This window comes from Typopeltis vanoorti, chromosome 15 (assembly GCF_054136105.1).
Source record: "Typopeltis vanoorti isolate ZY-2024b chromosome 15, IOZ_Tvanoo_1.0, whole genome shotgun sequence".
Taxonomy (NCBI): Eukaryota; Metazoa; Arthropoda; class Arachnida; order Uropygi; family Thelyphonidae; genus Typopeltis; species Typopeltis vanoorti.
In genome coordinates, this window is record NC_143563.1 from 97,568,959 (window position 1) to 97,591,823 (window position 22,865).

The following is a 22,865-nucleotide window of genomic DNA, read 5'->3' on the forward strand; positions in this document are numbered from 1 at the left end:
ATTAAAAAATAATGAATAATATTAATTATTATTCATTACAGGAGGGGATCTAACTCTTCGGGGTCATTAATAAGTTCAAAGAATTTTACTCAGAACACTCTAAAACCATCTATCGATCATAAGGTAATAATGCATATTAAATAGTCGAATGCAACGAAAATAATTGCTATTTTTAGATAAATACGATAAAAGAAGTAAAAAAAAGAAAATGTGCGACATGTAGAGGCGATCAGAGTGTGCATCTACTTTGGCTGATTGTTAAGGTTACTACTTCGTAATTGAAGCCGAGGCGAATGTCTGTTAAATTTGCGTTCTTTGGTCGGTTTGTCTCTTATGCTGCATGAAAAACTCGAGATTACAGCAGGGAAATCCTGACGACTTTCACTGAGGATGTATGGTATCTTCTGCTGAAAGACCCTTATTAATTCCTTTCATACTAAGACCGGATTCGAACCTGTGTCTTTCCTAAAGAAGGGCGTCGTCACTATCGACAGAACTACGGGGCGTTGTTTGCTTCTTGCAGTACATGAAAAAGAGATCCTTGCATTGTGAGAGTGAATGGTCAATTCGGTAAAGAAGTCACGATTTTCATTTGAGTAAATTTACCACGCGCTTTCCTTTAATTCATAGCCAGAAAAAACTGCATCCCTTCTACTGCTGCAGCAGATCCGAACCGGATGAGAGAACGCATCAAGTAATCGAAAGGGCACATGACGCTGCAACATTCTGCTGATTTCAAAAGAAACAAATCTCATCTGCGTGAAAATTTAACCAACTGCCCAAAGAATACATCTGTGCTCCATCTGTGAAAAATTAAGTGGGAAGCACACTGCGGATAGGATAAAAAGTTCGGAGTTTTCTCAATAGGAAATTAGGTAGTGTCTACAAAACAGGAACAAGGTGTAGACACGAGTTCACGAACTTGGGAAGGGGGATTGATAGAAGCGATTTTCACAAGAAAATAAGTAAGCAATCCATTTCCTCTCTTTTAAACTGTATTAACGTTTCCATAGAGATTTTAATGATTTTCTTAGTATCCACATGTAGTCTTTGTGAAAGGTTCCCAGTGCTGTTAATGGTGCTTTGATGGTTTGTTTGTTTCTACTACTAACTCACGTCACATGTCCCAGCTATACGCAGAATTATAATAAGACGTGAGCACAAAGAGAGAAAGAAAAATCTTATTCGTAGCACTTATGAAACTCACTTGCATCCTATCTGCATATATGTAGAGCAGATCTTAGAGCTTCCGTCTCTACGAAATCATACTCTCAGAAATGCACGTTAGGGGAACAGAATGACATGGGAGCACGTGCATGCACGCACGCACGCACACACACTTCAGCAGTGTTGCGATTACTTATCGGTGTGATGGTTGTAGATCAGAAAGGACATTAGACCCCAGGTAAGTGCATTTAACATTATCTGATTATGTGGGTGTTTTCGGCAACTTGTTCTATTTTGCAAAGTTCTGTCGTTGATGGTGTCGATGAAATCAAATCAATGCACCGAGACATTTGATGTTTGTATCAACATATAGTCGGGATTGAATTATCTGCCGTGTGTATTGCTATAAATATTGAAATGAAACAAAAGAAATTTGCTCGCTTCGCACATCAATTCAAGCAAAGATCAGGAACGAAAAGGGGAAAAAATGAGAGGTGCATCATGCAGATTCCCTGTAAACCTCACCATCAAATTTACAATACCCGAATATTGGGTTCAAATTGTCTGCATGTCTCATCATCCGGTTCACAATGTGCACATACCGATCAGAATTAGGAACTTTTATTTTACGTATAGGCAGGCGACTGCCAATACCGATCCTCTTCACTTCCCTGCGCATAGTTCGGTGAGATATGGGTCGGGAACACCATTAAATGCTTCTTCAGTCAATTCCTACACTCATAAAATTCAGTTCTGTTTGTTGGCACAAGCCTTTGATACGATGGCGAGTTCGTTTCTGACAGACTGTCGTAGAACCACAATTACGTCGGTTATTTTTCCACTGATTAAACAACCGTGATATCTCACCTTTTGAGAAACCCATTAGCTCTGTTATTTTCAAAATCGTGGCTCCAGTCAGACGGGAACCCACAATAAGCACTTTATCGAACTCTGAAAGATCTTTTGGTTTTTGTGACCAACACTATCGACGACTACTGACCAGTAGCATTTTTAAATAGTTGCACGTGGTGATGCACATGATCAAGTATTTCGCATATACACTACGTGAGTGACGTTTATATATGTGCAAAAAGTTTCTAATTCAGTAGCCGGTATGTTTCTCATCACCCCGTTCATAATATTTCCGTATCTCAATATCCGGTTGAAATCGTCCGTTTTTATCATCCTGTTCAAGTCGTCTGTGTTTCTCATCATCCTTTTCGAAATGTGTGCGCATCTAACTATTCAACTCCTATCACGCGCCTCCATTCTTGTTCATATATATAACCTCGTCCAGTTCATCGGCCCACTTGATTCTTCGGTTTCCCTTTTAGCAGTTATTCGCTAAAACATGCACAGGGTGATAAGTTTTGAAACAAGCAAATATTTGTTTATTTTTTTCGAGTGAAAACGCTCATTTATCGGTTTGCATAATTCTGATTTCCAGTTAAGGAAGCTTCGAATCAAATTATCTCAAATCCATAGATATTTATTTTTCTGTTTCTCGGGGTGGGGGAAGAGGGAGAGAAGATTAAATTCAACCGTGTGTGGCGAACACTTATTAAATAGAATATTCCTAAGAAGTAAAAGAAAACGGGTGCCGCGCAAGAGTTCGAAGAGTACTGTGATTGAAATACAACCATGACAGCTCTACTTGAAACTTGAGAGTTATGTGGTTTCTGAAAAGACTCGGGTTCTTCGAGCCAACGCATTTATTCCTCATATATGACTGACGCTGGCGCCAGCGTTTATATACTGAAGTAACCTCCAGGGGTTAGAGAATCATAAAAGTCGCGTGGTTGCTATGGAAATACGTTATCACTTCTGTTTGCATAGAAAGTTGCGGCACATAGGAGAAATGTCGTACGAAAAGGTCTGGGCCAGACAGAAGTCGTAAGAATATATTCACAGTTTGTCCACGTGAGTTCTATGATAGGGAATCGATTGGTATATCAGACACTCACATTTGTACAACAACCCGTCACCGAAGTAAGGTTAACCAGGAAGGTTACGTGGCGAAAACTGGGAGTTGAAAGGACTGAAAACTAACGGGACAAAAACAGATTGAAAAACTTGTGGATGGAGTGAAAAAAAAAAACTACAACACCCGTTTCTTCAATGTTAAGAACTTAAGTTCTTACCCCTTAAAAATCTCTTTAAAAAACTTTTAAAAAATTGATACGTACATTAATTCAAATCATGACGATAGCTCACAACTACCCGAAGCAATTTTTATTGCTTAGAAGCAGCCAATAGCCATGAAAGAAAAATATTTAGATCGCATAGCGCATTTACCACCGCTCACAAAATAAATTTTAAACCAAACCATTAATTATAAATCCTTCCTCAATATAACTGAGAAAATGGCAAAATTATTTTGAACTTGATTGAAATTTTGTTTTCTCTAGTGACAGGCGCTAACATCAACATCTTACTATTTTCTTATATAAAGCCAATACGTCAGAAGTATCCTATTTTTCCCTTCTTGTTCATCGATCAATCCACGTAACTTTTTATACGTTCTTTCTTTTTCTCTCTGCAATTTACGTTAAAAAAAGAAGTCGTTTCCAATCACTATAATGTTTCTATCAACGCACTGTTTGCCTTGCTGTGAAGTCAAACTGCTCTGTTCCTCAACCCACTATTCATGTAGCCATTAGATGTCCAACAATCGTTTCCTATACAAACCTACCAGTACTTATGTGACCTAAATGACATGCTTTGACGTCTATTAGACATATTTTTCCTCTTCCTTCCTAGAATACTCCTTCTCAGAAGTCTCCAAGGATATTTACAGAACCATTATTATTAGGCTGCCCAAAGTAAAAGATGCAAATACTCCTTACTGTGGAAGGAGTACTGGATGCTATAATATTTAACCTAGTAATCCAATACTGCACAATATTTTCAAATGTGCAACCTTGTAGCATATTACCGAGATCACTTTTGGAACAAGATCTTCCATTTCATTTTTTTAGTTGGAACTGTTCCAAAAAAAAAAAAAAAACTAGTCGTTATGTTTTCATTTCCTTTGAAATGGCTTCATGCAAAACACCACTAGTTCAGCTTATGAAAACTGTAGGGAATCCTGAGAGTTCTGAATCAGTTTAATATTCATGTAGTAGGCATAATTTTAATATACTAATTCTGTTATGAAAAAGTCACCAAGTTTCCAATTTATAATCAGTTAGCTGATTTGTATTTACTGAAAGTTCATGTAAGATAGTACTGATCAACATTTATTTAATTTTTAACCTTAAGGTCATCATACATGAATTATAAACAATTCATAAATAATAGCTACGTAAATGGGTTTTAAAATCTTTCTGTCAAGATCTTACAACCGTATTTGGACCACGTGCGTGTATATCCAAAGAATCGGGTCACATACTCAAGACGTTTTCTACTCAGCTGAATCGTTGCCAAGAGGCTTCTTGTCGATATTATGATCAACGGTTGTTCTAAGTTAGTGAAGAGGTACCTATATTCCGTATCGTGGCCTTGTCTAATCCAATAGCAAACAACTTGCATAAATAAAGTGACTATTTGCAATTCTACAGCTCGACACGAACATATGTTAGGCTTAAGCTGTAGTACTGGTATCCTCCTCCTTTTAAGCTGCAGTAATAAGATGCTTCTCCTCTAAGCTGTAATACTGTGAAGACTCTTCTCTTGTAAGTTATAGTATTCAGATGCTTCTTCTCCTGTAAGCGATAGTGTTCAGTTGCTTCTCCTGTAAGGTAGAGTATTCAGATGATTCTTCTCCTGTGTTCAGTTGCTTCTCCTGTAAGGTAGAGTATTCAGATGATTCTTCTCCTGTGTTCAGTTGCCTCCTCTCCTGTAAGCCAAAGTACGCAGATGCCTCTCCTGTAAGCTATAGTGTCCAGTTGCTTCTTCTCCTGTAAGCTACAGTGTTTAGTTGCCTGTTCTCCTGTTAGCTGGAATATTCAGATGCTTTTCCTGTAAGTTATAGTGTCCACTTGCTTCTTCTCCTGTAAGTTATAGTGTTTAGTTACTTCTCCTGTAAGCTAGAATATTCAGATGCTTCCTCTCCTGTAAGTTATAGTGTTCAGTTACCTCTTTTGTTAACTATAGTATTCAGATGCCTCTTCGCCTGTATTTTCTTTATTATACAAAATGCCTTGTAAAGACATGCATTATTCTGCCCAGAAAATAGGCGTTTGCCATTTAGATAACCAAAAAAGAAAGGTCTCTAGTTATAATCCTCAATTTCTTGACATTTGGTAAGAATCTTCTTACCAAAGGTGATATGCACATACAAGGACTGTATGTCTTAGTTTGGTGCCTTCATAGAGCAACAAATACGCAATCTACGCTGATATCATGTACTACATTCTACAGAGCCTGTGTAGTTGATAAACAAGAGTGCTTCCAACCTTTTTTTTTTTGAGTTACATCAGGAGGATTTTAATTTTCTGAGTTGTCTTTGATCTTTCTGGTTAATTTATTTTGCAGCTCAATAGAAGTTGGATTAAAAAAACTTTTCCTCTCACATTCATTCATTTTCTTTTTTGCTATTAGCTCATATCTCTTATCAATATTTACTTTTGCATTTGTAGTAAATATTATTTATTTGCAATAAATATTATTCAAATTACTATTACTATTTCTTACTGAAACTGCAAAGTCTCAATCTCCCCGCAGTAGCAACATAAAGTATCTCAGAATATATCATCCGAACAAAAGGATTTATTAAGCTATCATAAGAGGCTACTTAGATGAGTAGTAAGTTAGACAAGATAACCAAACAAACTTGGTAGACATAAAAAACAGATGAAAATGCAAGTGAATGCACTTCTTTTACTACCCGACTAGCATACAAAAGCAAAGTTTCATTTTGAAAATCTTCCCATTACAGCAGCACTGTGATTATCCAAAGGACTAGCTAATAATTGTAGGTTCTCTTATTGTTCGTCTGTCGTATTGCAAGCAACCACAGTCCGCAGACAAATATTTCCAGTTTTCCTTCAATAAATCTTGGCGAAAATGAAATGCTTTCAACTGTCAGTGGAAAGCTATAATTACATCTTCCTTCTCTGCTTGGTCATCAGTGGCTGGATATGTAACCAGACCCCCTAGTCTAAAAGGAAAGAAGTAAATGACGAATCTCCATTTTTACGATCTTTAAAACGAAAGAAAAAAATAAAAATAAAAGTGTTTTGTCTTCGTCTGCTAGAAGTTTATCTTAACCATTCAACTGTTTGTATAAAACCGGACAGATGGGAGTAAGATGGTCATAAAAACGTCTGGGCCTTTCAAATTTAGCAGGTGGTGCAATTGCAGTGGCGTGTCTATATACATGGGTAATAAAAAAAATAAATATTATTCAAATTACTATTACAGTCTTTTAGAAAACAACTTGGTACATGTAAACACTGTCATCACTTGGTAGTGGTTCTGAAGCCATTTATAACCACGCAACTTCTGGAAATATTTCGTATCTCTTTTCCTGAATGGGTTTTGCTATTGTCTGTAACACCGCAATTATTTCCACTTGGGTTGTCTTTCGCCACGTTTCATTTCATCTCTTAAAATCGATGCTATTTTTCCTTTTGTTTTTCGTCAATTTTTACCTCAGAGCAAGATTCTTTATTGATTCGGCAACTTATCTTTTGATAGTTCTGTTAATGTTGATTTTTATGGGATTCTCACATAGAGAGAATCGTAGGGATTATCTGAATCTTTTTGCGTCTGTGTTGAGAGCGAAAACATGAAAAAAAGAAAAGAGAAGTGAACCCAGAAAGATAGAATGAAGAAAACAGAAGAGAAAAATAAGAAAAAGGACAAATAATGAATAGAAAAGCAATGAACAAGGAAAAATACGTATTGAAAGATGAAGATTTATATACAGAATTGGCATCTTTTGAATCTTAAATTTGTTCACCCCCATTAACAAACCGAAACATAACAACTACACGTCTGTGCGTTCATCTCACTGTTACCACAGAGCTAATTCATTTTCTAAAAATAATTTAAACTAGGATTCACCTTATCTCAAGTCTGCTATGTTTGCCAACAGCGTGTATTTTCTGATCAATAAACGTTGTCGATTATAAAATGTTACTGAATCCAGTAGTCGTTCTCTAACCCGGGCATCTTCGGAGTTCTGGATGTTTGACAGGATGGCCAACTTGTTTGATTTTTACGTCAAAAACAAATTAAGACTGCAAGTTCTTAGTTTGAGTTATAACAAAAAGACACAAAACGAGTCAGCCTTCTATGCAATAAATAATTATTCATACACATTAAAATATACAAAAAAAAACCATAAATATAGGCGCTTATAGTAACGTTTCCATAATACTAAAACGTAAGGACTGTTTGGACTATTTCGAGTAATGGCTGAAGCCCCTCAAGCCAGTCTGTGTCTATTAAATTGGATAAAAAATGGTGCCATCTCCTTATGAGATTGGCTAATTAACCGTCAGTTTTCAAATGAAGATAATTCGCTTCTAGACGGACTCGAACATAGGTCTTTCATTCGAAGGACATTATCAATACCGACGAATCTACGGCAGTTCTACTAAAGTGCAAGAAGACCTTTGTAGGTATGATTATATCGGCAAAGTCGAGGAAGAATCTGTTTTCAGCCTGTTTCCTAACTTAGTCTGTTTTGAAGGTTGGAAATCTGTTGTCTACCGATTTCCAAACGTTATTTGTTACGAACAAAGTTCTATTTACTCCTTTCGGTGAATAAAAGACGACAGAGGGTTTATTTTGTGTATAAAAATAGTCACACATCAAGTACAATCTCTTTCTAACTATAGCTTGTTCTTAGATTAATAAGATTTCAATCTAATTCCGTCCTGAGTGATCAGGAATGCATTCAATGTAATTAAAAATAGGCCAAAAATACCGCAAAGATATTCACGAGATTCTGAAGATCAAAAACAGCAGTTTTAGACCCTTTTTGTTCTTTCATTTCCACATCCTTTTCTTTATATTATCGAAGTCGTTAGAATTCCTGGATGGAAATCATGAAGTTAACGAGTCCTTTCGATTGAGTCACAAAGGCATACAAAGAGGTTTGTCTACGAATCTGTTTTTAAAGCCCTGCCTAACATTCTATCTTTGTTGAGTAAACCTTTAAAGCCAACCCGCTACAATAAGCACCCTTGAAATTCGACAACGACGCTGTTGCTTGTAGAGACCAGGATTTGAATCCTTTAGAAACTTTTTTTCCCAGGCTCTTCCAACGAATTTAATTCGAAACAAACTAGCTACATCTCACCGTTGAATCCGAACCTATTATTATCACTTTTTAGGCTTTACTGTGCTCTTCACAAAATGTGCCTATAATGATGATCTTAAGTGAGTTTAAAACCAGAGTTGGATTCTACAGTTCCTCAGAGAATCAAGAAGCGCACAGAACTAGAGCGTAGAAAAAATGACTTAATATTCCATATTTACTTGAAATTCCGCTAGTTGTATTACGTTACCTCAGGCATTTAGGATATGCGGATTTACTGAATCATTCCTCAGTATTCTTTATTCTTACTGACTCTTCTCATTCACGTCTGAAGCGACAAATCCTACAACACATGTCGGAACTGCCACACCAGACTGCCGTGTCAGTTCATGCTATCCTACTCCAAATACGAACACTACATCAATACACAACAGCGATTGTCAATTTTTTGAATAATTACACACCACCTTATCGAACAGCAGCGATTATGTTTTTGGAAAAGTCACCGACGTCTGTCATTGATAAAGCTGATGTTATCTGTTGGCTGTGTTGCAGTTAACACAGGCCGAATAATGTGGGTTAGAACGTGTCAGATCTGTTCTCGTATATCTAGGGGGTCTCCTAAAAACGTATCAGTATTTCATCACCTGTATGCATACGCTAACAATCATGTATGAATCACTCCTGCGGTCATTCTAAACGACTGGACGGGGATGAGATTACACGGACGTCCAATTCTGCGAACGAGTCTTTCGCATGCTTGATGCGTGATTTTTCCTTCGCTCATTGAGAGATTGGTTGAAACTGTTTTTCAACTTACACTAATCTAGAAGCCTATCAGAATCTCCCATCTCTTTTCACACTCTGTGGAGCATTTTTCAGTAAGTTTTCAATGACTTCACAACCTTTGATTTAGATCTTGACATCTTTAAAAAGGCGTTTCTTCTTCTGGGAAACGTCTTGGTCCATAAAACTCACAAGTTGCTTTTTGTCAAAAAGATCGAATATTTTCAATTAGCGCTGCATTAGCTTTTTAACCAGGTTTTAACCTGGTTGGTGCAGTACTTTCCATGCAAATGTTCAATACTTTCTTCTTCTGGTAATTTCTCTAGTTTCCTCTTTTAAAAAAAACTCTACAAACCAACGACATTAGTCATCTCTTCAAGCAGTTACTATTCATCTACGTATTCAAGTGCTTTTCCTTTAAACTAGTTAATATGCTTCAAATTACTAATTATTTTCTCTTTCAGGAAATTTGTTCTGATCTTTCGTCTTCCTTAGTACCAAAAAACCGCAATCAGCATTATTTTGTGCTTTTAAAGCGGTATTATTACCATATAGCAATATATGATTGCACCTCTCTCTCTTTCGTATTCATCCCATTCATTAAGATACGAGGCTGAAAAGTTGTGATAATCACCATGAAGGAACTGAGGTAGAACCATGTAACTTACACATTATTCTACATATGCCTCACGAAGTGTTATACACTTGTTACAACGCTGCAGCATCATCTGCAATCCTCTGAGAAAAAAGTCTTTCCCTTGCTGCACAAATTGGTCTATTTTTGTTTTCTAGGTGTTTATCACAACTTTTCAGCCCTCTGCTAGTAAATATGCTACGTTATTAAGTCGAAATTAAGGGTGTATATTAAACATTCCTGACAGATTAAGCTACAACTAAGCCATGCTCAGAAGATCTTCATTCCTGTTAAACACACACACACACACACACACACACACACACACACACACACACACACACACACACACACACACACACACACACACACACACACACACACACACACACTTTTTTCCAATCATGAAACCTGTGATATAGGTATTTCCAAACTATGTGCAACAGTTCTGTACTTCTATTGTCTTATAAAATTTGAACTGATATTTCCACTGCTTCGTCGTGGATTTCAGTCACTGTTAGGATTGCTCTTCCTGCATTTATTCTTCAGCATCTGTGGAAGATTACATATTTCATAATTTGAATCTCATATTATCAAGTAATGCATTCCAAAAGTTATATTACGGTAGGAGACGTGGTTTGCGAGTTATTTTGATTGGTAACTGGACACAACAAACTGCTATCATCAATTGTATCCGAAGTGATCCATGCAAGAATACCGTTTGATAAGGAAACCCGTGGCATATATTTCTAATCATAATTTCTGCTTATGCTCATAACAAATATATTTTCTTATTTTTGATTATGTTCAGAATTATGCTAAAAAAGAAAGCTTAGTTCCAAAGGCCAAAAGCTTCCATATTACGGTTTTAGAACACACACAGAGTGATTGCAAATACCGAGATGGAGTCCCATAAAAGAGAAGAGGTGGTCTTTTAAGATGTTTTTATCGAAACAAATAAACCTGCTCGGAAACACACACATAGTTAATAATAGATATCACATGAAAGATTCAGGGGGCCACTAAGACTCATAAAATCTGATTGGCCTTGGAATTAATCCAGCCAATCACAACGTAAAGGTGGAAGGAAAAGTCTTCCTTATTTTTTATGTACCCTAATTAAGAGTAATAGTAATAAGCGCCATTAATAACACTTCTCCGAAGATGATTGACGTCTTTATTTTCTCGAATAGTTGAGGGGGGGGGGAGAGTGGACGTCATAAAAAGAGATCAAGAATATTTCCAACAGTCATTTCCAGGATAACATGAAGAAAAGTTCAGTTTTGGACTCCAAATCAGACTTCAAGGCCTTCTTAGAATGAATTGACGAAAGAAAATATAAAGAAAATATCCAGGAAGAACGCTCAAATATTTATTAATTAGAAAACGCTTCCTCCATATCCAAATTGTCATTGACGTAATGTTCTACTTCATTTATCTTTGCTTATCTTTAATGTTTTAATTTTTTTACCAACCCTTCACATCACTTAATTTCTGTTCCTTATATTCTTTTTCAAATCTGCATCTCGAGAGTTTTTTTCATTCATGACATTTATTTATTTATTATACATTTATTTCCTTTGGTAACCTTTAGAATGCAACACACCAAAAACCCTGCTAACTGACGACATCTTGTGTCTTATTTGCTGTAACCACTGTCATAGCTACAAATGTTTCATAAAACTAAAAGGTTGTTTCATTCAACCAGGGCAGCTTCATTGTCTTTTTCCTATTTCGTTTTGATCTTATTTGCTTAATGTCCTTCGTTTTTAGAATTCTCCGGGGAACTGGGCAACCCGCATATGCGCATTCCCGTCGATGGTTGTTGTCTCTGCTTAAACAGATGAAAAAAACGCTACCCACTAGAGAACAGCTAATTTAATCAACGGATAAAAATCAGAAATTATAAGAGCGGAATGCAAGCCACGTTCCCATGAGTAAAAAAAATCAGCCAAAATATGGTAACGTAAAAAAAAAAGTAAAGTTACATTTCTGTAATAAGATTATACGCGAAAAGATAAATTCATATTTCTTGGAGTGTTCACACAAATGTTTTTAGTAGGATAAGGAATCCAGACTCTGATGAATAGCAGATTTTAAATTTAGCAGTCTCCACTTGCAAACATTTGTACTGTGGGTTATACAGAAGATTATAAAATAAAATCAGTTAAAGACTTTCGGCTTGCATATATTTTTTCAATTAGCGGTAGTCTATTACCAGTATGCATTGCGAGTTCAAATAATGAGTGTGCAAGAGCAAAAGCACACACACAATTTTCTTTCTCGCATTTGAATTAAAATAAGCAACACTCACTAAATTATCTTCCCTACTTAGAGTAAAAAATGCATTCGAGTTTTAAAAACTGCCTTAAAAGTATTTAAATTTTTAAAGAACCTGCCTAAAACTACATTCTCGTTAAGAACCTGCCTAAAAATACACATTCCGGTTAGCAACCTGCCAAAAAATACACATTCCGGTTAGCAACCTGCCAAAAAATTCATTCTCGTTAAGAACCTGCCTAAAAATACACATTCCGGTTAGCAACCTGTCTAAAAATACATTCTCGTTAAGAAACTGCTTAAAAAATACATTCTCGTTAAGAACCTGCCTAAAAAATACATTCTCGTTAAGAAACTGCTTAAAAAATACATTCTCGTTAAGAACCTGCCTAAAAAATACATTCTCGTTAAGAACCTGCCTAAAAATACACATTCCGGTTAGCAACCTGCCTAAAAATACACATTCCGGTTAGCAACCTGTCTAAAAATACATTCCAGCTAGTTGAATTTCTTCATCTCGCGCAGACTATGATCCCACTTATTGGAGACCTCAGACAACTTGAAAAAAGATACCATGTTTGGTTCTCCGAGACCAGGATTCCCAACTTATCTAACTCTTACTACTTATTTAATTACTGTATTGTGGTTTTCCAACCTTCAATGGGTGGGATTCACAAAAAAATATTTATAGAACTCGTGTTAAAATGCTGATTTGTATTGATCCAAGTCATGGAAAGAAAGTAATTTCTTCAAACTCTCTGACTGTTGTCTATTTATCTTCTACATCTGTATACATTAACGAATCCTAAATGAACCTGACAAAAAAAAGTACTTCAGATTTCCAAGTTCATAGCCTCAATTTCTTTAAATTTCCCAGAAGACGTTGCTTAAACCAAAATCGGCAAACAAGCTACTGTTTTAATGATGTCATAAAAGGTTAGCTCTCAGAGTTAAAGTGACACCCCAAGAACATTAGTGTGGTACACCCTATTACCCTTCATCATCTCCTATTCGTTGCAGGAGACCTAAGCGAGTATTTTAATGGCACTAGGTGGCGTCAGGATAAGCTAGTCGATTAATTTTAGCAGAGATATTACGTGTAAATAAATTCTCTCCCTGAACAGACTTCGGTATTCTCTCTCTCTCTCTGAATGTTAAGCATGAGCATGTAAAGAAGACAGTGATGCGATAAAAATGGTATATTGAAAAGCTTTTCCATGTTAACCCTTTATGAAGGCCTATTATACAGTCAAGTAGTTGCTACTTATATGCTATGTGTGTTTAGATTTTTGGCACTGTGAAAGCTGTTGCGTGTGATGGAAATTTAATAGTTATAAGTAAGAAAACAAACACGTATCAATAACACTTTAGACCTTATTGGTGTTTCTAAGACATTCACTTGAATGAGAAATTTAGTTGTGATCTGACAGTCATTGCCACGTCTAAACTACAAATAAAACATCGGACAAAAATGAAAATTAAAAGTGAATATTGCATTAATAGTAATATTATTAATAATTAAAGGTAAAAAATAATTGATTAAAATGTTATTTATTAAGAATAACGACTTGGGTTAATATCTTGAATACACGATTCCGATTGAACAGAAAGATATGCGCAGTTTCAAAAAAATGTATTTAAAATGATAAATCCAATGGGAATTGCATTTATCATCATTGGATAAATCATAGATGAAAATTACTACTGGAAAAAATAGATTATTTTTCTGTTATAGCTATTTTGAACAGAATAGCTCTGTTTACACAATGCCGAATATGCTAACAAAGTTCTTTCGTAGTGTCTCCATTTTTAATACGATTATGCCATTAAATGCGTGTTCTAATTGCAAACTCAAGTGCTGTCGTATGCTTTGTAAATTTCTAGTATCATAAAATCATTCTTATAATGAAATAAGTTAGGTTGGAATGATAACACGAGATAACTGAAACCTATACTTAGTATTTCTCTCAAAGACATTCTGAAAATGACTCTTACTTATCCTATTTTCCAAAAACAGAAAGAAGCCTAAAATGTACCATCGAAAACAATCATACTTAGCACATGATACTTAAAAGTCCGCGAGGTCAGCCTAGTGGCTTTGCGCTTCGCAACCATATGCCAGGGAAGGAGTGTCCTGGGTTCGATTCCCGTCGACGATGTGAGGAGCTTAAGGACCTTCCTCAGCCATACCCAAGTTAGCTGGTCTTGGGCGTGGAAAACGCCCAAGACTTACGGGTTTTTCATCCCGTAAGCAGGCAAACCGGCCCCGTGAACACACACACGGATACAGTCAAGAATACCCAAGACGATCGCTCCAGCCATAGGCCTGAATTGTTAGCTATGCAGGTTCCGAGCCCGGATAAAAATAGGGAGGATTGAGGTGGTGCAGTACCTCCCCGTAAAAGGGGACTCACGGCCATTGAATCACCATACGAACTGAAATGAATACTTAAAAGAATTTGTCACCGTGACCATGTCGGTGTAGTGTGCTATGGATTGAAAAGTATACGCGTAGAATCCACTTCCACCGTGTTCAAGATACACAAAAAGGACAAGTCAAAGTAAGATAAGGTTTGTATGGGTTTGGTTACTGCCTTACTTGCTTTGGCAGTAACAGTTATGAAAGCCTTGAGTTCAAATCCCGTTTAGGAAGTGATGAAGATCAATAGTTTTTCTACTACAGCGAGTTATCCGCTCTCCTATGCAGTTGGAATCGCATTCCCTCCAGAAAACTCCAGTTCTTCATCCCGCAAAACGAGTAAGCAAGCTAAACGAACACACGCAATTAATAGAAGACTTGCCGTAACTTCAGATAACCGTAATTAGCGTATTTTGTCTGTTAACTGTGAGTTCTTATAGCCGGTTTTTGTAGCTTTCCGTGATGAAAACATAATTTCTGTGACTGTGTTGTAATTTTGAAAGTACAGCAGCGACGTGTTTGTTTATTTGTGTTCGTGGGTGCGCGCATTAGTTCCTGGTGTGGTCGTGCTGACCGCATCGCGTTTTCTGCTCCTTAACTTATAAAATTATGCTTCGTTCTTTATTGATAGCTTTTTTTTGTAACATCGTTAGGTATTGTGAAAAATTAATCTGAATTTTGTCGTAGTTTATATCTGTGAAATATCATTCACAAATACAAATGGTCTTGAATGTTCGCCTGAAGTATGCAGTCCAAAAAACACTCCACCTATGGGTTTTGTGTTAAATCATAGATTTCTTAACTTCCATGTCACGATTTTAAATAGCGAAAAAAAAAAAACTTCGACCCACATTAAAATGATTATCAGCAAGAAACTTTCTTCTCCATAAAAAAACTTATTCTTATAAAAAAGACATCCCCCATAGAAATTTCCAGAGCAATTATCGGTTTCCATTATTATGGTGTTTTAATATTTGCCTTCTCCAATAAGTCACTGACTTTCAACACTTGTTAACTACGAACAAATGGAACTTCCGTCGACTATTCTAAAAATAACATTTCTGAAAAGGTGCGGCCACAGCATGAGCTTACGATTCCCATTATGTGTAGAACACACATTTCAAACAATATACTCAAGATTAATAAAGTTCTTAAAGACTGTTCTGAATTATTTCTGAGTTTGTGTGCTAGGACTGTCACTTTAAGACAACTATCATGGTATTTTATAACCAGAGATGGTCGTATTCATTTACTATCAATTTATATGCATAATTAATATACATTAAATTATTTCTATAAATGAATACAATCATCATCATCTTCTTAATCTTCATTTAAGGCTAAATACCCACTTCTTTACGACAACCAGTATGTGTACGCGCGCGCGTGCGCGTGTACACGCTCAAAGCCCTTTCTTCTCGTGACTAACTGAAATATGATAAGACAGTTAATCGTCTCTGTTCTTCTATTGTTCGTCAGCGCATGCGTTTTATGGCTGGTTTGTCTGCCTTCTAGTAGGCAAAACCAGATTTCAAGAACTAAACTCTCACCGCACCAGTAAACTTGAATTTGTCATAAAGGTTTGTCGCTCCTAAACGGATTTTCAGTCTTTCCAATCGAAAGGCTTCTTCGCTACTCATTTTCCAGATTTGTTACCATCTATCAAAAGATTCGCTTTATAAATTCTTGTCCGTTCCACCTTCGGCTTTCTACATTTAAAATGACCAAAGTGTTTACTCCATCTTACAACCACCTTACCATCTTTAGTGAACAGCACTATTTTTCACTCTTATTCTAGACCGGTTCAGACCCAGTATTTCCGTCGATACCAACTGATCTAGGAAGGTTCGACTGAGAATTGAAAAATCAATTCTAACAAATTAACTCGTAAATTAATACTAAAAGTATTAATTTACGGGCGAATCTCCTTATGATTTGCAGTTCCCCGTCTTAGTATATTTTAATTCCGCCTCTTGTATTACTCCCGAACCAAAGTCCTTTTAGGAAGGCTTTCAACGGCATAAATCATAACAGCATTTCGGGTTTTGATGTTCGCCGTTACCTGATAAGTATTGTTATCCAAAAGCGGGGCGGGAACTTGCGAGATCTCCGTAATAACTGTTTAGTCATGTCGTGGGTCATGCCGCCTTTGTGATACGATGTTTAGACGAAGTCCTTGTCCCCGTTTCCATTGTAAGTTTTTGGAATGTATCATTCCAAAAAAAAAAAAGAAGAAAAAAAAAAGAAATTCATAATAAAAGGTATTTTTCTTCAGCCAACAAAAGTATTCTTTATTTAATTGTGGTTATGTTTTTTTCCAGTGATATACACGTGAAGGACAGACATTACTAAGTAATGATAGACATTTTCGTTATAAAGGACTATTACCCAATCGCACTACCAGAACCGTAGCTACTTTGTTAGCAAAATGTTTTCATACATCAAATACCTAACCAAGGTGGCTGACCAGTAAATGCAATATTCCTTGCATTTACTGGTGCAATAATTGATGAATTCAGTTGGTCAAAGCATGAGAACACATGCATCGAGATAGTTGTATTGCTGTACTGTATTTTGTCAATAACAATTACATGTTAATACAAATCAACAGGGATTTAATTTGTCATCTGTGTGTGTGTGTGTGTGTGTTAATAATATGATAGACATGATAAAATGCAGTACAATTAATTTGTAAATGCTAAGTTAAGTGCAATAAAGCCCAGTTTAAAGTATAATAAGCTCTTAACTTGTAAATAAGCTAATAAAACTCTGATTATGGCAGGAGGGTAACAGCAATAGCCGAGCCTCAGTTAGGACTTCATTGGCTACAGCACTGCACATTCACCTCCAGGATAACCCCCTCGTCGGGGCCCCATCCTTTCCCCCCTCCTTAACTTGTAAACATTAAAAATGTTTTATATATACGAAAAATATGGTCATATATAACAGGTGTACAAATCCATTGATTCTAAAAATAAAATTCTCGAAAGCTTATTGTAAGTAATTATAGTAATTTATTTTACTTTTGTTTTTAACACAAAACATTAGATAAATTAAAATAAAAAAACAGGTTGATGACTTCAGATTCAAATTTTCTGTATACAGACCATGATGTGTCCAGTTAACCACTCGCGTCAAATGCTAAAACCATCACTTATGCTTAACAGATCATCAATTATTGGAGTATACGAATGAAACTACATTATAAAAGTTCTCCCCCATCATAACCCCTATAAGCATATCCGGTATTGAATTCGCGTTTTAAGTATTTTGACAGCAAGTTTCTTCCCTAAGAGATTCATTATTCATGTTGTCCATTGGCAGTTTACCATTGAAAAACAATTGGAAGAAACACCTCCCCCACACGACCTGTTTGCTCATTTCTGCTGCTATTCAGACATTATTTATCGTATGTCAGTCATGATTTGCCTATGCATTATTCATCGGGTTAAACTGGTAATATCTCTAGACAAAAAAAGTCATAAACTAAAACATAACCTTAATATATTACAAGTAATATGCGTGGTTGTATGACAAACAAAAAAGGCTTCATACGATTGGATAGTTTTTTTTTCTCTTTTAATACAACCGCCGAGTCTTATTCCAATACATTCGCGAGGTTTCATCTTCAAGGTGCGTTTCTCACAACAATAGACTATTTAGTCTTATCTCGTGGCCTGTTTTACCAATCAACTGAATGCGTATAAGTTGTTCATCTGAAATTCTGTGCTGTTGTTAGCACATTTCAACATGACACAACAGGAGAACTGAGTCGCTACACGCAAAGAACAATATGAAAGTTTATGTATATATAATGTCGTGTTATAATTACGACATGCAGAATTATGAATATGTGTCGTGTGAATATTCATTTTTAATGCACAAATATTTGTTTTACATTTAATTTTTAGTTTCACAATATCCCTGAAAATATTTTCTGAAATGTTTTTTAAAAATTTCCCACTTATCCTCGGAGAGCTAATAAAGGATACATTTTTCTTTAACTTATAACAGTTTTCCCGGTAAGCTCCGAGTGTGTAGATATCGAATGGATTTGTTTCAGTGTAAAAAAAAAAAAAAAAAAAAAAAAAAAGATAAAAGAACATTCCTTTATTTTTATGTCATCTCTTCACAATTTCCACTGAGCTATTAGCAGCAGAACACCGACTTCTGCAGCTTTCTTGAATTTTAAGACTGCACTAAAAAGGCGAAGGTAAAAAAAAAAGTGTTCGGTTTTTTCATCATATTTTTAAAAATAAAATTCCACAGCTGGATCTTAACGTTTTCTATTTTAAGTTCTGTTTTACTGAAAGACAAAAAAAATGTCCGCTTCACATTTTCCGATAAAGCCTAGTCTGCAGTTTCATTTTCTCGCACTGACTATAAAATTAAAATGCCGGCTCTGATGAAAGCGAACTTGGTGAACAAGTTCGGAATTATCGTAGAAGGAGGACTACAGAGTTAAACACAGATCGGTAGGGATAAATCTTTTTTAAAAAAATGGAACTTCGCTTTATTGAGCTTTTTTTTTCCTCCAAAGCGATTTTATATTTAGTTGAAATATTTTCTCCACCATGATCAAACCTTGGAGATTAACATTGTTTTTTTTTTCAGGGGTGGGGGGGTCGTTAAACAATGAACAAGAAAAAAGAATCAACTTTGATAGGGAAAAAAAGTTGTTATATGCAGAATTGCATCCCATCAACATTAAAGTCTTCAACATTAAAGTAAACGACACAATATGAAAGAAATGGTTGGCAGTAGTCACACCGAGTAGTGAAAATCATCATCACCTTAAGATCACTCTAATCAGGCCTACAATGGGTTGTTGTGTGGCAGTACATAATGAACTACATTTGCCATGAAAGAAACGATTGGACTATAAATATAGAGATAAAAATGGAAAATTAACTAATTTTTTTTTCATCTTAATACTTTTATGAATCCGATCCTCAAAAGGTTGGGCTGGTAACCTATAGAAAATGTTCATTAGAAAGCAGATGAATGGTAGGTCTTGAATCGAGAACTGAAGACTAAGCATTATTTTAAACCTGTTTATACGTCTCCAATAAGATCGTCTTCAATTTATAAAGATTAAATTCTGTGCATGTTAATGGTACTTTTAAGTCACACCATAGAAATCGATCTAGTGTCGGGTAACAATTACGATAAAAACATAAGCTAAGACAGTTCATCTGATTAATAATAATTCATGAAAGTGCGTTCAAGTGGACATTTCCAGTGTTATCCAAGTAATTCTAATAACATTTATATGCAGTTTCTCCGTCTTCCTTCTTTAATAATGACTTTTAGTATTAAGGTATCTTCGATTACAATCCAATACTGGGATTACAAACAACAACTTATTCCTCAAACACTGGACTGTTAGTTTGATGCTTGAATATCGTTAGAATGATTTGTATCGTGATTTTGGCACTAATTGATATTCTTGTAATACAAATATCGCTGAGTTAATAATGTTACGGAATAGCCAATCCTTATATTTTCTATGAGACATTACAGAAACCAGAATTACTATATTCTGTTAAAAAGGCAAGCAATTAACAAAAATTACCACATTTTGGTTAACCTTTAGCCTTTTTAAGCACGAATTCGGTGAATAGAAATACCATTTCTATTCACCGAATCGTTTTATGCCCCTAATCCCTTATCCTAACCTAACTTATCCCTTCTTAAACTGGGTAATCAGTTCCTCTTCAATATATAAAAACCGTATGATGTAAAAAAAAAAAAAATCAATGTTTATTACATTCATGATTTCATGTGCATGCATCTCTTTTGGGATGCATAAATTTTCAGCACAATTCATTTCTTAATTAAAATTAAAGTATTTAATTCTTCTCCTCATAAAGATACATAACAAACAACATTCATGCTAAGAAAATGAACGTTTTAGGCTGTTTCCGTTAATGAACTTTTTTTTAGACCTACGTTGAACTTTTGCAAATGGATGACTGGCTAAGAATCAAGAATTCAACTTACGTGCAGTATTTACCGCAATTTCTTCCTCTACAGAATCTTTCACAGTTTCACCTTCTTCATTTCGGTTTCAAATGAACAGCTGGCAAACGTTAAGGTGGAAAAATGGCATTTTTTTTCACCACTAAATCGCGCTATGCAACAACTTTAGGTTTTAAATGAATTGCTGGCAAAAGTGAGATATTTTTTCTTTATTTTTTAGAAGTCAGAATGCATAGTAACCGAAGTAGTAGTAAGGATGGATTCTTAGCGATTCTTACTAATCTTATATTTGGAAGTAGAAAATTAATACCAATTTATTCTCGTAGCATCGAACAAGTTTTTAATTTCTTCAATTTTATCAGTGTTTAGGCTTAACGTGTCATTATCCTCTTTTCTATTTTTCTTGCATAACCATTTCTTCCAGTACATAGAAACATAACATCACTGTAAAAATCTGAGCCTCCTATGAACTCACAAACCATTAATTTGTTTTTCTAAATGTGTCTACTCCAGTAGCACATACGTGATCCTTGACGTACGTTCTATGTCACGAGTATGGTCAATCCACTCATAGCAATAAGCCTAAAATTGACGTCCTACTGTGACCAATTTACATTAACTGTATTAATATAATTTGATGGCTTTTAGTTACAGTATGGAACAGAGTAAAAAATGCCATATATCAGATTAACAGGAAATTCATGATTGATACAACATGAAGGCTGAAATGCTCGATTTTATCGTAAGAAGTATAAAAAGCATATGATCCCATTTGTGAGATTTATAGACTGCCTCAAATGATCACAGTTGGTTTCCGTGATCTTTATATTGATAATTTGTGTTACTGAAATAGAGTCATGATTTATCGTTTTCAGCATTACGAGACGAAATAGCCTTGCCTGAACCAGATTGTAGTAACAAAATAATCGAAAAAGTACATTATTTTCGTTTTAAAATCATTACTTAATAGTAAATATACTATGATACAAATGCTATTAATAACAGTATTATTTACATTAACTTTTGATGTCAAATGTGAAATGATTAAAAAAGACAGTTTAAAATTATCAAAAAACCCTCAGTTTGCTAAGAAAAATAACTAATCATGCAATATTTAGTCGAATCACAGTATGAAATATTGTAATAAATTGGAATGCATGGAAAACAGTAAAACTTTTATTCCATATATATTTTTGTTTTAAGTTTCTTAGCTTCGTATTGCTGCTGTAGAATATGTCTTTTAAAACGGTATTTTAAAAAGATATAATGTGTCTCTGAAGACCAACTATTAATCATTAAATGAACAACTGATTTGACAAATGTTCAATGTTTATTGTTGCTTGCATTTCCAATTGATTTTCACTTTACGTTAGCGTATTGTTAAAAAGGCAACAATGAATATTTTTGTATTATTTCAAATCTACTGGATATTAACTAATTTAGAATTTCAAATATATTAGCAATGCATACACTGCTTGAAAAGAAGTCAACGGACACCATAATATGTGGAACAAACAGCCATGGCGTCCACCTTAATAAGATGTAGGATCTCCTTTCGCTGCGATGATTACAGCAATCCTACGGGGCATACAATAGCAATCAATGGGAATTTTACACCGTTCTTTTCGTAGGCATGTAATGAGGTCGTCGACTGTTGTAGAGTGGACGTCTCTTGACCTCACCAGACGCACCAGTTCATCTTACAGATGTTCAATATGATGTGGACATCAGGTATCTGGAGGCCAGTCAAGTGTGGTGACGTTGATGTCCAGAATCCATGCAGTTATAAAACTGCCTTATAACACGATTAATTACTTGCTGAAAGAGACAATCGTCAGCTCCGTAGAGACGATACAAAGTAGGCAGCATTGCATTGTTCAGAACGTTCAGATGCCTCTCGGAGTTCAGCGTTCGTGGTACCACAAACAGAGGCCAAACCATGAAAAACAGGACCATACTACTGTACCGCGGTCTCCTAATTTCATAGTTGCGGTTACGCACTCTGGTAAGAGACGTTCACCGGGCATCCGCCACCCCCACACCCGTCCACCCGCTCGATAGAGGCTGTAGCGTGATTCGTCGCTCCATAATACAGTTTTCAAAGCTTCCCCATCCACTGTGCGTTCTCTTTGCGCCACTGACGACGACGCTGCATGTTGGATCGGATAACGTGGGGTTTGCATATTGTGGTCCTACAACGGAAACCCATGTTGTGAGCCTCGGTTCTGAATGTTTTTGTACGGATTGCTGTTCCAGTCGAAGCCCAGAACTCTGCATTCAATGTCGGCCGACGAACGGCAGTTTTTACATATTATCCTTCTTAGCACCCTACAGCCACGTGCGGTGGGTCATCCATTGCGGACAGCACTTGACTCCCTGCGCTTCCA

At 35.8% G+C, this 22,865-nt stretch overlaps 1 protein-coding gene across 1 annotated transcript in view; it reads left to right on the forward strand.

Annotated features, from left to right (window-relative positions):
* LOC150099015 (uncharacterized) overlaps window positions 1-22,865 on the forward strand; it is a 62,446-nt gene that overhangs the window by 19,944 nt on the left and 19,637 nt on the right. The window lies entirely within an intron of this gene.